This window comes from Giraffa tippelskirchi, chromosome 8 (assembly GCF_054371585.1).
Source record: "Giraffa tippelskirchi isolate mGirTip1 chromosome 8, T2T-mGirTip1v1.2.pri, whole genome shotgun sequence".
Classification (NCBI taxonomy): Eukaryota; Metazoa; Chordata; class Mammalia; order Artiodactyla; family Giraffidae; genus Giraffa; species Giraffa tippelskirchi.
This window is the reverse complement of record NC_137282.1, coordinates 56702997-56720433: the sequence shown is the minus strand read 5'-3', so window position 1 is coordinate 56720433 and position 17437 is coordinate 56702997. Positions and strand designations below refer to the sequence as shown.

Here is a 17437-nt window from a genome sequence, read left to right as displayed (position 1 = left end):
TACTTGATGTACCATGCTATCTCCTACAGACTCAGCATAGAGGAGGAGTATGTGAAATGTTTGGAATGAATCTTAGTTCCTTGACTAATTTCCTAGGACTGTCATAGCAAACTACAAAAATAAGCAGCTTAAAATGATGGAAACTTACTCTCTCAGAGTTCTGGAAGTTAGAAGTCCAAAATCAAGTTGTTGGCAAAGCAACAACTCTCTGAAGGTTCTAGGGTTTTCATGTATCTTCCTAGCTTCTGCTAGTTGTTGGAAATCCTTGGGATTCTTTGTCTTTTAGGCTCATCACTACAGCCTCTGTCTCTGGTGTCCTGTGATGATGTCTTCCCTGTGTGTGTTCACGTGGCACTCACCTCTCCCTATATGACTGTGTCCACATTTCCTTATCGTAGAAGGATGCCAGTCCTTGGGGTAGGACCCATCTTAATCCAGGTTTGCTCATCTTAACTTGATGACATCTGCAGAGACCTTATTTCCAAATAAGACCACATAACCAGGGGCTAAAATGGTCACTATATATCCTTTTTTTTTTTTGGTTGGGGACACAGTTCAACCCACAACACTGCCTGATTCTCAAGCCCTTAATACTGTGAAAGAAGCTCTGTGCCGAGTTGCTTCAGTCGTGTCCGACTCTTTGCGACCCCCATGGACCGTAGCCCACCAGACTCCCATGTCCATGGGTTCTTTAGGCAGGAATACAGGAATGGGTTGTCATGCCCTGCTCCAAAAGAAGCTCTGGTAAGATTTAAAATATTAAAAAAAAATTTTTTTTAATATTTAAGGATTTCTTTGATGTGAACCATTTTAAAGTCTTTATTGAAATTGTTATGATATTACTTCTGCTTTGGTTTTTTTCACCTGTGAGGCATGTGGGATCTTTATTTCCCTGACCAGGCATCGCACCAACACCTCCTGCATTGGAAGGCAGCGTCTTAACCACTGGGCCACCAGAGGAGTCCTTGGTACGATTTTTAAGATACCTGTATTTTCCTTAAATGTTTTTCTGAAGAGCTAATACGATAATGATAATGAAAACTTGATCTCAAAACACAATAAAAGTCAAAAAACAACCCCCCCCCCAAAAAAAACCCCTACAACATGATTCTCCTTGTGAATGCTCTGAAAGGGCGATTTCCCTGTTTCAGTATCTGACAAATGGAAGTGCCTGTGCAAAGAGCTTGTGTTTGATGAGTGGGAACAAAGCCAGAGTTACAGCCTCCTCCTGATCTGAGATCCATGCCTTCGCAGGCCTCCTTGTGGCCTCTGGGTGGCTGGGTTCCTGCTCCCTTTGACATGAACCATAATGAGCACAGACAGTTCCTAACGAGTCCCATCACTTGAGAAGACCCACACTGATCCTCAGGGGCACATTCTGTTCAGAGCCGGTTGCTGGCAGCTCTCCATCCGTTGGAGCTAAGAAACCTCGAGCTCCAATCCTCAGTGCTGCATGGTCTGCATTTAGTGAGGATTTTATAGTGACTGAGGGTAGTCAGCGCGTTTGACAGGAGCGCACTGGGCTTTGAGGACCACGAGTTCTAACCCTGTGACTTTAGTGCATTGAGAACACCTGTCTTCCCCAGAGGATCAAAGACATGTTTGCTTTAGTGATGTCTTTGAAACTATTCTTTTTCTGATAAATCAATCACAAATGCCAGAGATATAATGAAAAGATTCTTGGAGTCTCAGGAAGCAGCTTTCCATTGTCCAGCCTAATTATTTGTCTAGCAAGCATGGGGACGAGCTGCTCTGAGTGAAAATAGAGGCCCTACCTTGCTAATAAGAATCCTGAGACAGGAAGTGAAGACTTTCATCTTCCAGGGATGATATTATGGGTTGAATTGTGTTCCCACCAAAGAGATACGCAGTAAGGCCTCTACATACTAATGAGCTCTATTCTCAGAGCACATTCTTAGTCCAATTATGAGTCCAACTAAGTGAGCCTCAGTACCCAACTAACCCAACTGGCTATATAGTGTGTGCACGTGTGCTCAGTTGCCTAGTCGTGTCCTACTCTTTACAACGCCACAGACTGTGGTCCACCAGTCTCCTCTGCCCATGGGACTTCCCAGGCAAGAACACTAGAGTGGGGTGCCATTTCCTAGTCCAGGGGATCTTCCCGATCCAGGGATCATATGCACATATCCTGCGTTTCCTGCATCGGCAGGCAAGTTCATTCCCACTGAGCCACCTGGGAAGCCCTGGCTATATAACACTATACTGTAATAAGTTTATAATACTTTTCACACAAATAACACATAAATTTTTTTTTTTTAATTTAATCTTACAGTACAGTACCTTGGAAAGTACAATAGAGTATAGTTCAACAGTTGGTACCCAGGGGCTGGCATCGAGAGAACAGCCAAGAAGAGTGACTGACTTCAGGAGAGAGGGGAGGTGGGAGATGGCAGAGCTGAAGGATCATCAGCGACAGGAGATGCAGGGCCAGCTGCAACATGACTCACTCCTCATGTGGATGGACTGCATGTTCCCATCTTTGAAAGTTCACAACTTGAAGGTTCATATGTAGGGGACTTACTGTCTGTTGGAATCCTCATGCCCAACAGACCTCACCCCCTGCAGACCTTATTTGGAGATGGGGACTTTACAGAGGGAATGAAGTTAAAATGAGTTTACTGGGGTTGGCCCAATCCAATATGACTGATGCTCTCACAAAAAGGGGAAATTTGGCCGCAGAGACAGAGACATGGAGGAAGGGAAGGCTGCATGAAGAGACACAGGAGGAAGACGATCTTTTATAAACAGAGGAGAGAGGCCTGGAACAGATCCTCTCTCAGAATTCTCAGGAGACACCAACCCTGCAGACACCTTGATCTCAGACATCTAGCCTTCAGAATAGCGAGATGATAAATGTTCCTTGTGTATGCTCCTGTCTGGGGTACTTTGTTCCAGCAGACCTAGGAGACTGATGCACATGGGGAGAAGTTTATCCAGAACTTGGACAACTTGGACCTAAAAGGAACAAGCTCGTCTCCAGCAGGTGGGGTTTTAGCTTCGGTTTTCCTGATTTGTTGCTGTGCAGTTGCTAAATCCTATCCAACTCTTTGTGACCCCATGAATTGCAGCACATCGGGCTTCACTGTCCTCCACTATCTTCCAGAGTTTGCTCAAATTCATATTCATTGAGTGAATGATGCTATCTAACCATTTCATCCTCTGTCATCCCCTTCTCCTCCTGTCTTCAGTGTTTTCCAGCATCAGGGTCTTTTCCAATATGTTGGCTCTTTGCATCAGGCAGCCTAAGGATTGGAACTTCAGCATCAGTCCTTCCAATCGATATTAAGGGTTGATTTCCTTTAGAATTGACTGGTTTGACCTTCTTGCCTTCCAAAGGACTCTCAAGAGTCTTCTCCAGCACCACAATTTGAAAGCACCAATTCTTTGGCACTCAGCCTTCTTTATGGTCCAACTCTCGCATCTGTACATGACTACTGGAAAAACCACAGCTTTGGCTATACAGACCTTTGTTGGCAAAGTGATGTCTCTGCTTTTTAATACACCGTACAGGTTTGTCATAGCTTTCCTTCCAAGGAGCAAGCATCTTTTAATTTCATGGCTGCAGTCACCATCTGCAGCGATTCTGGAGTCAAGAAAGTAAAGTCTGTCACTGCTTCCACTTTTTCCCCTTCTATCTGCCATGAAGTACTGGAACCAGATGCCATGATCTTCAGTTTTAAGCCAGCTTTTTCACTCTCCTCTTTCACCCTCATCAAGAGGCTCTTCAGTTCCTCTTCACTCTGCCATTAGAGTGGTATCATCTGGTTTCCTTGATGTAAGATTTTTTTTTTTTTTCAGAATAGAACCTGTGCTCTATTTGCTTTCCTTTCTCTACTTTGCCTGTCATTTTAGCTTCTTAAAAAGTAGGCTAGGCTCTAGGTTAGTCTCTATATACCCAAACAGAAATGTTTGTCTGTATATGGAAACATCTTTTGTGAATTAACTTTTTGGCATCAAAATATCTCAAATGATGACTGCCTAATGAAATGGTCACTTGGAAAATCAAAGAGCTCTTGAGTTGTTTATGGTATCTATTTTTGTTAGCTTCTCTCTCTCCTCTTTCTCTCTCATGTTTATTGTTTAGTTACACTTCCCAAGTGATGGATAACTATTTGTTCAACATAATGTCCTGTGGAGAATAGCATGGTTTTTATTCTGACAAAGTATGCAAATGTGGCACAAGATAATTGAACATTGTTAGTGGTTATTTATTAAAGAACATGCCTTTAATTTAAGGTTTGATTATGATGGCTCACTTAAGACAATGCCAGAGAGCTTAAATTATCCATCTAATTTAGAAAGAAAATTCGTAATGTGTAAATATGTTGTTTCGATTTAAAACTCTAGACAGGACCTCAGTAAGAGAAAGCAAAGCACAAAACCATCCAGATAGTTTAATTTACAAAGGCTAATTTGGTCTTTACTCAACACCCAGAGTTTTAGAGAAGCTTCCAAAGACAAGCAGTGCATTATCAGGAAGCTCTAATTTTTATGCTGTTCTTTCTTATGTTGAGAGAAAATTTGTCTCCCTGAAATTTCATGTAGCTGTTGTGCTTTGCCCCTTGTCCCTTCATATATTTAATAAAGAGGTTCTCATTTTATGTCATGATTGGCCAGAAACTTGGATTCAGTGAAAGGTCTCCACCATGTCTGCTCCTCTGGCTAAGCGTGCTGACCCCTCTGACCTTTCCTCACGTCGGAAAGCTCTCGGTGGCCGTCCAGGTCAGCCTACTGTGAACGCTGCCTGGGGTGGCCTTGTCCCTCTGCAGCGAAGGTCCAGGAACAGCTTATGTGGTTCTGACCACCTTCTCCATGGCGCTAAGCAAAGTGGAAGGTAGCTGTCCCCCATCAGAGGTGGACCTGAGCTTGCACTGAAGCTGCATTCCCATGGCGAGGGGTGAGTCAGTATTCTCAGATGGTTGCGGGCTCTCAATTCTGCTGATGGGAACACACGTGCATGCATGCTGTTGCTTTGGTGGTGTCCGACTCTTTGCAATCCTATGGACTGTAGCCCACCACAGGGGTCGAACCCATGTCTCTTGTGTCTCCTGCAGTGGCGGGAGGGTTTTTCACCACTAGAGCCACCTGGGCACACACAGTATATTTTAATTTTTTTAATTGAAGCTGAGTGGATTTACAATGTTGTGTTCTTTTCTGCTGTACAGCAAAGTGATTCAGATATCCCAGGGCTGAGAAGATCCGCTGGAGCAGGGCATGGCCATCCACTCTAGTGTTCTTGCCTGGAGAATCCCGTGGACAGAGGAGCCTGGTGGGCTACAGTTTGTGTGTGTGTGAGTCGCTCAGTAATGTCCGAATCTTTGCAGCCCCATGGACTGTAGCCTGCCAGGCTCCTCTGTCCATGGGATTCTTCAGGCAAGAAGACTGGAGTAGTTTGCCTCTCCCTTCTCCAGGGGATCTTCCCAACCCAGGGTTCGAACCCAGGCCTCCCGCATCGCAGGCAGGTCCTTTACTGTCTGAGCCACCAGGGAAGCCCAATAATTCCCAATAAAACCTTACCTCTGACTGGTAAGGCACAGACACTTTAGAACATAGGGTTACACTATGGAACAGTGTAGGCAAACAACAACCTGAAGGCCAAATCCAGTCTGTCTTCTGTTTTTGTAAATGAAGATTTATTGGAACTCACCCACATTCGTTATCTCTGTATTGTCTATGGATGCTCCATGCTACAACAGCAGGGTGGAACAGTTGCCACAGAGACTACACATTCTAAGCAATTTACTAACTGGCCCTTCAGAAAAAAAAAAAAAGGCAACTTTTCCTGACCCCTTATTATAGAATATCGGTTTTATATTCTCCCCCACCCCGCCCCGCCCCGCCAAATATCTGGCAGTTTTATTATTTCCTTTCAAAATGATAGTTATACAGATCATAACATCTTAAGAGACCCAGGGGGCCTAGAAATAATCTATTCTAATGCCCATGCAAACACATGACTTTGATACCTTTTTAAATGTGCATTTATCTAAATGAACTGTTACTCCATCCAAGTGAGGTGTGTTTTGTAGCTTGGAGTAAGCCAACCCCAATCGCCTCACCTTCTGGTGGAACCTTTGACGCTGTGATGTGGGGGAGGTTTTACCCTGGGGTCTTCCATGCTGGACTGGGTCCTGATACATGGGTTTTACCCTGGGGTCTTCCATGATGGACTGGGTCCTGTTACACGGGTTTTACCCTGGGGTCTTCCCTGCTGGCCTGGGCCCTGTTACACGGGTTTTACCCTGGGGTCTTCCATACTGGCCTGGGCCCTGCTACCCGCGGATCCTCTGCGGAGTCTGCACGGCCCTCTCCCTCTGGGGTTACCTCCCGGTGCCTCTCAGCCACGAGCAGCATGGTTCTCCGGGCACTCGCTCATTTCTGGGTTTCAGTTTTTGTTTCCCTGGCACAGATCTCAGGAGGCTTCTCATTTTGTACTTCGTTTACACCTTATTAGGAGCACGGAGTTTAGAGTTAAGATTCTACGACAAGCTGTTTCAACAACCTCTCTCGGAAGCAGCTGATTAAAACTCTAATCATTAGCCTGGTTTTATAAATCTGAGGGCTTCTTCCACCTCAATATTTTTATCCCTGTAATTAAGTTGTGTCCCATGAATGCTTTATCTAACAGATTAAATGTACGTGAAAAGAGAAAGCTGAGAAATAAAAATTTATATTCAAAATGTTGTCTTGTGTTTTTTCTTTTTTTAGCTAATATTGATTTCTCTGTTCAGAGCTGCACATGGAGATTATGAACGTTTTTCTGGGGTCTCCAGGGCCGTTCCAGACGCTGAGGTGAACTGTACAGCCTCACTTGCAATCTGTGGTTCTTTCAAGTTTGCTTCACGAATTTCATAAAAGATGTGCATTATGGCTTAAACTGCTGTCAGTTTTGAATTAAATGAAGTAGGTTGTTTTGGTGATGTGCAGATAATTCTAAGAAATATCACATTTAGATTTATTTCTGCTCTGGGATATATTCAGTGAGTTGGTGGCGGGGGGAAACATAGTGCAATGAATTTTAAGATAGATCTAGCTATAGGGATATTCTGATATTTGTGGCACCATACACATTTCTCTCCTGTATAATAATTGGAAATTAATATAAACACATGGATTCATAGTCCTTGACAGCTGTGGGAACATGGGGCTTGGTGATTGGCTCCTTGAATATCAGAGTGGCTTTGGAAAGCCAAACAGAAGATGCACAAAAATGAATCGCAGTCAAAATATACACAGGAAGATAATAAATATTGTTTGAAATCACTGTGTCTTAGTGAAGGAAGTTTGGGATGGCATTAAGCTGGCGTCACCAGCTGCCTGGACATGAGTTTGAGTAAGCTCTGGGAGCTGGTGATGGAAGGGATACCTGGCATGCTGCAGTCCATGGGGTTGCAAAGAGTCGGATATGACTGAGTGACTGAACTGAAATGAACCAGCTGTTTGCCCCTCCCTTTCTGGTATTGCTCTGGGGTAGGGAGCCTGCATGGAAGTTGCAGCAATTATTTGTTTATGCTTTGGCCTTGCAATTGACTGTTTGCTTCTCAAAGGCTTCGTGGTGGTGGTTTGGTTGCTAAGTCATGTCCAACTCTTGCAACCCCCATGGACTATATTGCCTGCCAGGTTCCTCTGTCCATAGAATTCTCCAGGCAAGAATACTAATTATTTATCCAAACTATTATTTGTAATAGAAGGAATATAGGCAAAGAAAAGAAGGTGTACACCTATGGCTGATTCATGTCAGTGTATGGTAAAAACCACTACAATATTGTAATTAGCCTCCAATTAAAATAAATAAATTAATTTTAAAAAAAAGAAAAGAAGGTTAAGGTCCAGGTAATGAGACCAGGTTTAATTTTTTTTTTTAATTGAAGTGTTTAAAGTTGACTTTCCTTTAGGATATTCTGATAAAGTTGTTCTAGATCAAAGCCTCAGGAAGGCAGTCAGGTATTGCAAAGTGTTTGATTACTGGTCATTGACACCAGAAGACATGAGAATGAATGATTTGGGGAAGTATATGAACGCTGGATCCATCAATAACCTTGACCTATGTCAGAGCACTCAAGAGAAATTGTAAGTATAACAGGTTGGTGAAACAGGGGAAAAGTGATGTCAGCTAAATCAAATATTTAGAGGAGAATTATAACGGATCATTGTCAAATGCCAGATTTGTCTCTACCAGCATTATTTATCTAATAACTAGACTAGTAAATGTCCTGTGAATGAAAACACGTTGTAAGGGGGTAGTAATTAGTAGGTCATTGATAACTTTAATCTGAAGGTTTCAGGAGACAGGGGAGGTTATGGAAGCTGCAGTGGGGTCAGTGGATGGAAGAGCAGGAAGCAGAAACTATTCTTATAGATGCTGTAGAAATTTGACAGAAAGGACAGGGAGAAATAGGTCAATTGGATTAACACAAGGAGAAAGGAAGATCAGGTTTAGGAGTGAAATCACGATTTCAGAACTGGTGACCAAAGTATTGGAGCTTCAGTCCTTCCAATGAATATTCAGGGTTGATTTCCTTTAGGATAGACTGGTTTGATCTCCTTGCAGTCCGAGGAACTCTCAAGAGTCTTCTCCAACACCACAGTTCAAAAACGTCAATTCTTTGGAGCTCAGCTTTCTTCACCGTCCAACTCTCACATCCATACATGACTACTGGAAAAACCATAGCTTTGACTAGATGGACCTTTGTTGGCAAAGTAATGTCCCTGCTTTTTAATATACTGTCTAGCTTGGTCATAGCTTTTCTTCCAAGGAGCAAACGTCTTTAAATTTCATGCCTGCAGTCACCATCTGGAGTGATTTTGGAGCCAAAGAAAATAAAGTCTGTCACTGTTTCTATTGTTTCCCCATCTGTTTGCCAGGAAGTGATGGGGCCAGATGCCATGATCTTTGTTTTTTGAATGTTGAGTTTTAAACCAACTTTTTCCCTCCCCTCTTTCACTTTCATCAAGAGGCTCATTAGTTCCTCTTCTCTTTCTTCCGTGAGAGTGGTGTCATCTGCATATCTGAGGTTATTGATATTTCTCCTGGCAATCTTGATTCCAGTTTGTGCTTCATCCAGCCTTGCATTTTGCATGATGTACTCTGTGTATAAGTTAAATAAGCAGTGTGACAATATACAGCCTTGATATGCTAGGGAACCAGCAAAGGGACTGAGAACCCCCTGGCAATATGACTCTGAAGTCCAGTGTGTATAGAGAAACGGTTATTTAACAGACACTCTGTGCCTTCTTGTGCCCAGCAGTGAAAACACTCATGAAACTATTTACTGCTCTGAGGAATGTCTAGTCTGGATGGAGGGGCAGTTAAAAATTCAGTTACTCTTATGTGAAATGTGAAATGATGGCTTAAATGTAAGTGCTTATTCAAGCCTAAGAACGTCAGGGAAAGCTTTCCTGAGAAGGTGATGTCTAATCTGTTACAAAGATAGACTGAGTTGAAAAAACTAGTCAAGTCTCCAGTACAGGAGAGAACAGACTATAGATCCCAGATTCCAGAATGCCAAGGCTCAGAGACAGGATGCTCTTGAGAAACTGACCCAGCCTGAAGACAAGGATGCTCTGAACTCAGAATTCTAGGAAATGACTATCTCCGATGAAGGTTCTGAGGGCCACAGAGTCCAGATCTGGTCTTGAGGCAAAGGAAGTTCATGAATTGATCTGCTTGTTTAGACTCTCTCTCTGAATTAGCCAAAGTGGGGACTGAAGGATGCAGACCTGTGACCAGGAGCTTCTTTAGGAGGACAGGTGTGAGGTGCCTTCACCAAGGTTGTATCTGGGACAGTGGAGCAAGGTAAACATACTAAGAAGACAGAAGTGACAGAGGGACTTTGGGGACAAGCTCCATAAACTAATTACACCTGTAAGCATCTGACTGACAATAAGCTATTATCCAGAGTGTTTTGATTTCTCCCAGAATAAATACAGACAGATGGAGTGGCACTGTGGTGTCTGTAACCAGTGAGATGTTAATGTAGGAATAAATACCAAGAAAATCATGATTGATTAAATATACATTTGGCTCAGAAGTGACAATTTTTATAGTAACTTACATGTATGAAAACATCTGCTACGGGTTTCACACAGTTGATCTCCTATTCCTGAATCTACATGAGGTACTGTGTCTGCATTAACAAAGAAGGAAATGAACTCTCCTGAGAATCAGGAAGCTGGACCCTTGGGTGGCTGGTTCGGAGTCAAGGTCAGGGTGTCTCAACCCAGAGCCCGTGTGCTGTGGGCAACTCCCAAGCTTGATTCTTCATCCTGGGTGGGACATTCCTTTGCATGATTCCTGGCTTCTTGGTGCTGCCCCAGGGAAGAGCTGAATCCGTTGTGGACCCCGGGAAGTGCAAGCTGAGCCCCTGGGACTGCCCGGTCCCATCCACTGTGGGGACACCTGCCCTATCCTGTGAGTCTACCCATAGGCGCTGTGCTTGGCCTGGGCAGAGAAGGGAGGGGGGCCTGCACCAGAGCTCGGTGAGCACCCTTTTCTCTCCAGGACCCCGCGTTCCCCAACCAGCCTCTATCAGGTACCGCGGTAATGCTCTGCTAGGCATCTATCTGCTCACCAACCGCCCTCGCCCCACTCCCCTTCCCGGCTGGTGCAGAGCCCGGGTGGCGAAACAGGGGGAGGAGGTTGGGGTTGATTCTTCATCCGGGGAGGGACATTCCTTTGGGTGATTCCTGAAGACCGGACCCTTGGTCTCTCCATCACCTACTCCCTGTCGTGGGGATGGACACCGAACAATCTGTGCCGGGACCACGTCTGGTTTGGTGTCCTCATTCCTGCAGGTGAGGCTGGAGCGACACACCTGCCCTCACTCCGCCCAGGGTGACATCTCTCGTGGCTGCTGCTCATTGACATCAAGCGCGAGGGACGTCAGAGGACGACTCAGCATGGCGGAGACTCCAGGTCCGAGGCCTTGAGGCCAACTCTGGTGCCAAAGCCAAGCACCTAAGCTTCCCGTGGTGGATACTTTTCCTCAACTTAGCGTGAATCTGTTGAATGCCTTTCAAAACATTAAAGGCCATTTGTAGAACATTTTTACAAATGATGTTGGAAATGCTGTGAAATCAAGACATCGTTTGCTCAGGGAGGGTTTTCTCATAGTCAGTATTTCCTCTCCGTTGTTTCCTTTTTAGGGTTTCTTTTCATGAACGTTTAGCGCTGTAATTTTCTTTTTTGCAGAACTTTTTGCCTTCACTACACAATCCATTAGAAGAAACCGAATTCGATTTATTTTACTCTGAACTTATTTTACATTGGAAATTTTCTGTAGCAAATAAGCCCAAATAAGTACACACTAGCGCTTTATTATGAAAAAATTACAGTTGTGAAAAAATGATTTGCTAAGAAAAAAAGATAAAAGCAACATAACCAGTGTTCTAACCAGAAAATGTTGTGACCTAAATTTCACTGCTTTGTCTAGAAAGTAGGAACATAAAGAGAACTTTCTCCTTTCTTGTGTTAGCTGCAATAGATAATCTGACCAACTAAAAATGCTTAGGTTTTTAGGTATTTTTATTTTTTTAATTTTCTGTGGTCTGACACCTTCCTATGCAAGTGTTTTCTCTCTCTTTTCTCATTGATTTGGACTGAAGATTTGTGATCCATCAAGGATTAGCATCTTACCCTGATATTGAACCATCTATCTTATATGGGACCATGTCAGAATCTTTCTCAGAGATCAACCTGGTTTGCCAGAATGAGTCATAGGGTGTGATAAATATTTGGTTCTTAGGAAATGTGAATACAGATGGTTTGTGTTATTAAATGATAGAGTGACTTGCTATGAAAATAAATAAAAGGTAGATTATAATCATTTCAGTCTTTCTTTATGAATTAAAATGGAGGTGGGGTCTGGAGATGAGAGACAAAGCATCAGTTTTTTTAAAGCCCTGATATAGTTTATTTTATTATAGGAGAGGGTATGCAGGAGAAAGCAGCCAGATTTACTTTATACATATTGAGCAGTCACATTTTTTTCCTCAATAAAAATGTCTAAGATTTTTCCTTATTGTTGTTTAGTGGCTCAGTCATGCCCAACTCTTTTTTTTTTTTTTTTTCTGGGGAGAAAGCTTTATTAAATTAATAGTAGATAGAAATAACATTTATTAGTTCACCATATTTTTCTGATGTGCTGCAGTCCAGACCTTTGTTGGCAAAGTGATGTCTCTACTTTTTATTTTTATTTATTTATTTTTTTTAATAAATTTATTTATTTTAGTTGGGGGCTAATTACTTTACAATATTGTAATAGTTTTTGCCATACATTGACATGAATCAGCCATGGGTTTACATGTGTTCCCCTTCCTGGACCCCCCACCCACCTCCCTCCCCATCCCATCCCTCTGGGTCATCCCATTGCCCCGGCCCTGAGCCCTTGTCTCATGCATCGAACATGGAATGGTGTTCTGTTTCACATATGATAATATACATGTTTCAATGCTATTCTCCCAGAACGTCCCACCCTCACCTTCTCCCTCAGAGTCCGTAAAATTGTTCTATGCATCTGTGTCTCTTATTCTGTCTCACATATAGGGTTATCGTTACCATCTTTCAAATTCCATATATATGCATTAGTATACTGTATTGTTGTTTTTCTTTCTGGCTTACTTCACTCTGTATAATGGGCTCCAGTTTCATCCATCTCAGTAGAACCGATTCAAATGTATTTTTTTTTAATGGCTGAGTAATATTCTCTTTTGTGACCCTATCGGTTAAGCCCACCAAGCTCCTCTGTCCATGGGATTTCCCAGGCAAGAATACTGGAATGCGATACCATTTCCTTCTCCAGGGTATCTTCCTGACCCAGGGATTGAACCTGCATCTCCTGCATTGGCAGTGGATTTTTTACCACTGAGCCACCTGTAAAGCCTCAAGATTTTTCCTAGTGATGTAGATAATACCTGGTCATTGTACAAGGATGTAAATATTTGCAACTAGAAGAACGAAGAAGAAACAAATCACCATAAATTTCAATATTCAATACCCAAAAAAGTTTAGTGGCCATCCTTCTAGACATTTACACGTATGCACACATACACACATGTACATATACTGTCTATAAATACATACGAAATGTTCATTGAATATTGTCTTTAAACTTACACATGTGAAAACATGCCTATGCATGGGTTAAGGAACAGAGCAACTCTAAGTAAAATGAACTCAAAATGGAACACGTATCCTACCCACTGCATTTTAAAATATAATTCAGCATTTCCTCACTCCCAACAATCTGAACTCAAAGTTTGATTTTTTTTCCCTAATGGCATATACTTTTACTGGAAAAATGGTGAAATCCTGTGTTATTTGAAATTGCTAACTACAATTATTTTATTCTGTATTACTTCTAGAGCAGCTGGAAGATCCATTTCATATGATTCTGTTCACCTACCACTAAGCAATCGTCTTGGGTAAAAGCTGCAGCAGCAAGAAAGGATTTTTTTTTTAGGAGCAGCAAATTTTCCTCTGGGTCCGTGGTTTTTCTCAATATAGGCAGGGATGCAAGATCTTTCCACAAGCTTCAAATGCTGTTGCTTGCTTCAGAATATAGAAATCCAACATACTGTAGAGGCAGTGACTATGAAAAGAAACTAAAATGGTTGTAGTACATTTGGAAATATTTTTATTTCTGGTTAAATAAATGCATCTGTGTTTAATAGAATTTTAATTTATTTTTTATTGATGGGTAATCAGGTGGCTTGCTTTTCATCTTCATCTTTAAGTCTCCTTGCTTAATGTTCAAGTTGATGTATCTGAATTTGATTTTTCTTTATTTTCTTTTCTTTCCTTTGTGATAAAAATCTTCATACATTCCAGAAACACGATCTTTGCGACCTTGTCAAATGCTTCACTAAAAGCACTTTGTGCGTGCGTGCGTGCGTGCCTGCTCAGTCCTTCAGTCGTGTCCAACCCTTTGTGACCCCATGGACTGCACCGCACCAGGCTCCTCTGTCCATGGGATTTTCCAGGCAAGAACACTGGAGTGGGTTGCTATGCCCGCCTCCAGGGGATCTGCCTGACCCAGAAATTGAACCCACATCTCCTGTTGGCAAGTGGATTCTTTACCACTGAGCCACCCAGAAAGCCCCACTTCATATATATTCTATAAGTCTAGAGTGAACCATTTTGATAGTTTCGGTTATTTTTTCCTACAGATAACACTTATTGATTGGTTTTAACATATATTAAAGACCAACTTGGCTTCTTTTCAATGTAATGAATCAAAACCAGCTTACTCAGCTTTACTGAAGGGGATGAACTTCTCCCTGGATACAGAGCATGGTAATCACAGAGCAATATAGAAATTTGATCATCTGAACAGACTTCAGCTAATAATTAAAAGTACTATCATGTTCAAATCAACTCTGATTTGTCTGCCTTCTTTCCTTCTCAGTTCATCATGCGTGTGTGCTAAGTTGCTTTAGTCCCGTCTGACTCTTTGCGACCCTGTGGACTGTAACCCTCCAGGCTCCTCCAGGCAAGAATAGTGGAGTGGGTTGCTGTGCCCTCCTCCAGGGGACCTTCCTGACCCAAAAAATGCACTTGTGTCTCTTATGTCTCTTGCTTTGGCAGGCAAATTCTTTACCACTAGTGCCACCTGGGAAGCCTAGTCCTTTATAGCACACGCCAAGCAGATGAGAACATTGAGCTGCCTTTCTGAGACTGGACAGAGTATCCACAGGTGTTGGTGTAGAAAGATTAAGACAAGCCCTGAATAGGTGACCCAGATAATTTTCCAGAATGTCATTAATATGTGAAACTGCACTCTTCCTTTACATTCTTTAATCAAGAAGTTTCAAAAATCCTTCCGGGTCTCTATTTTAAATGAGTAAGAAAAGTCCAGGGTATAGTCCTTGCCGCAGGTGATGTTCTTTTAGGAAATGAAAATATCTTGGCTTCTTAAAATGTTAAAAATGACAATAAAATGCCTTTGTCAGTGTTAGCAGGAATTTTCTCTTTGGCTCTTTGATCTTTAAACTGAAAGATCACAAAAGTGAAAATCCATGAAGAAACAGTATTCTTTCAATCTGCTCAACCATATCTTATATCTTATCACAGATATATTGATATCGATAAGTGAAGGACCAGTACTAGTTGCATTTGTCATAAGATAAAAAGCAATTGTTACCATGCAACAGAGTGAGGTCACAGTTCAAGATCCCATGACTTTCTTCTCACTGACCCTTCTGCAAGGAGGTCATTTCCCAGCAGAACAGCAGCAGTGGCTGCTGTATGGAGATGCAGAGTGGATATCAAACAAAGGCCAGGGGCAAAGGATAAAATGGTCTCCATCCTTGTTTGCTGGGGTCAGTAAGTAACTCAACAGCTTTGTTCCAGGAAGTTCCACTACTGATGACTCTTAGTCTAGGTCTGAAAAATCTATGTTGAACACTTTCTATTGTGAGCTTATACCCTCAGTCTTCAGGCGCTAAGCCAAGTTTTCTCAAAAATTAATACATATTTTCATGTGGGGCTGTTTATATTCTAGAACTATTACTGAACCAGGTTTGTGTGTCCAACATGCAACAAGCCAAAATGCTGAGATGTTAAGGTTTACAGCAGAGGAAAGGTTTATTCACAAGGCAGCCAAGCAAGGAGATGTGAGGACAAGTCTCAGCTCCACCTCCTGGAAGGTAAAGGGCTTGAGATATTTACAGGATAGAGAATCAAGGTGTTATTAGGCATGGGGACAAGTGGCTCAGTGGTAAAAAGACCCACCTTCCAATACAGGAGATGTGGGTTCGATCCCTGGGTTGGGTAAAGGAAATGACCACCCTCTTCATTATTCTTGACTGGGGAATTCCATGGATGGAGGAGCCTGGCAGGCTACCGTCCTTGGGGTTGCAAAAGAGTCAGACGTTATTGAGTGATTAAACAGCACAGGTGATTGGAGGTAGGAAAAGGTGAGGCAGTCAGTGCTCTGTGCAGGTGTATCTGAGCTACACACTTCTTCGTGGGAGATGCAGAGTGGATGCACGGGAAAAAATGGAAGTGCTTAGCGTGATCTGAGGGGGATGTTTTTGGTCCTCAGACGTCAAAAGGCCATTCATTGGACACCTGAGCAGGCCCAGTTTTTGAGTCTGTGGTCCCAACCAGTCTTAGCTGGTTTGAATTGAAATTAGCTACAGTTGAGCCCAAGTTCCTGGAAAACAACTCAGGTAAACATCTTGTTGTTCAGGTTATATGAAGCTTGGAGGGCATGAAATTTGGAACGAAATAATTACAGTGACCTTGCTCAGGGAAGGCAGGTTGTCAGCAGTGGGGCTTTTAGCAACTTGAAATACAAACTCAAGGATTTCTGTTAGTCACCAGCTTCTGTTAAGCCTGTGGGGCATGGTTTCAGAACCAGAATTGCATGTGGCAAACCTGAAAACAAAGCCTTGGGTCTTGACTCTCAGCCCCAGGTTCTCATCCACGGGAAGTTCAACAATCTGTCTTCTTCCCTTGTTCCTGCATCTTTGCCTTCTCCCTCAGTGAAGGGGTTTCCCTCTTCTAGAGAAGTCCTGTCTTGAAAGAAGCTGTTCTGGAGGATGCAAGCTGACAGCACGTATTTTCTCAGAGACATTTGGCAGAAGAGATGGCTGTGGTGACAGTTTCCCTTTGCTCCCAGCAGCCCTTCAATGCCTCTGAGAGGAAGACCTTCCCCTGCAGGGCAGGGATGTTCTGTCTGCAAGGGAAGATAGTGCAGTCACATCCCTGGCTTATGAGTTTCCAATGAGCTCTCAGTGCCCAGTTATGGGAATTCCTTAAGGGCAACACAGAAACAACAAATTCATAAACTCTTCTAGCTTATGCTGATTTTCTTCCGTAAGTTGCTGTAACAGATGTATGGAAGGAGAATCTAAAAAGAGCAAATAGACCTTTTTTGGATCATTTCTTTTCGAAAGTTATTGCCTGGAAGTGATCAGCATATTATGTTCTGAGAGCACGAAGAGACTAAACTCTAGAGGCCAAGCAAAAGCAACACAGGGCAAACAAAAGCCATGAGGGGTTAAGAGGTGGATACAAATGCTCAAGTGGCTGCCTCGAGGGAGTTGGCCACAGTTTATCACGAGAAGCTGTTCTGTTGAAATTGTCGGTGGGCTTTGTAATAACACACCCCAATGCAGTGCAGCCCATGTAAAATCAGTAACCGAACCAAGGCCATGTGGGGTTGGCATCCTTTGTTTCAGCAAATACGATGGAATGTCCAACTAAAAGAAATTAGGAGCACCATGCACCAGCTTGGAAATTTTGAGAAAATTCAACCCCCAGAATCTCACTTTTTCTCATGCATGTAGCTCACACAGTTCTGAGATAATCAAATGTAATATCGGACATGACGATGGCTGGGGGAATGTCACATCTTGTGTGGAGTGTTCATCATGCTTTTATTAAAGTCTCAGGTTTGGGGGTATCATTTAG

At 42.8% G+C, this 17437-nt stretch overlaps 1 long non-coding RNA gene across 1 annotated transcript; it reads left to right on the top strand.

Annotated features, from left to right (window-relative positions):
- The first annotated feature begins 267 nt into the window (after nucleotides 1–267).
- Nucleotides 268–4620, top strand: LOC145517085 (uncharacterized). Its single transcript, XR_014061958.1, has 2 exons — nucleotides 268–968; nucleotides 2294–4620. It is a non-coding gene; the product is annotated as an uncharacterized LOC145517085 (long non-coding RNA).
- The last annotated feature ends 12817 nt before the right edge of the window (nucleotides 4621–17437 follow it).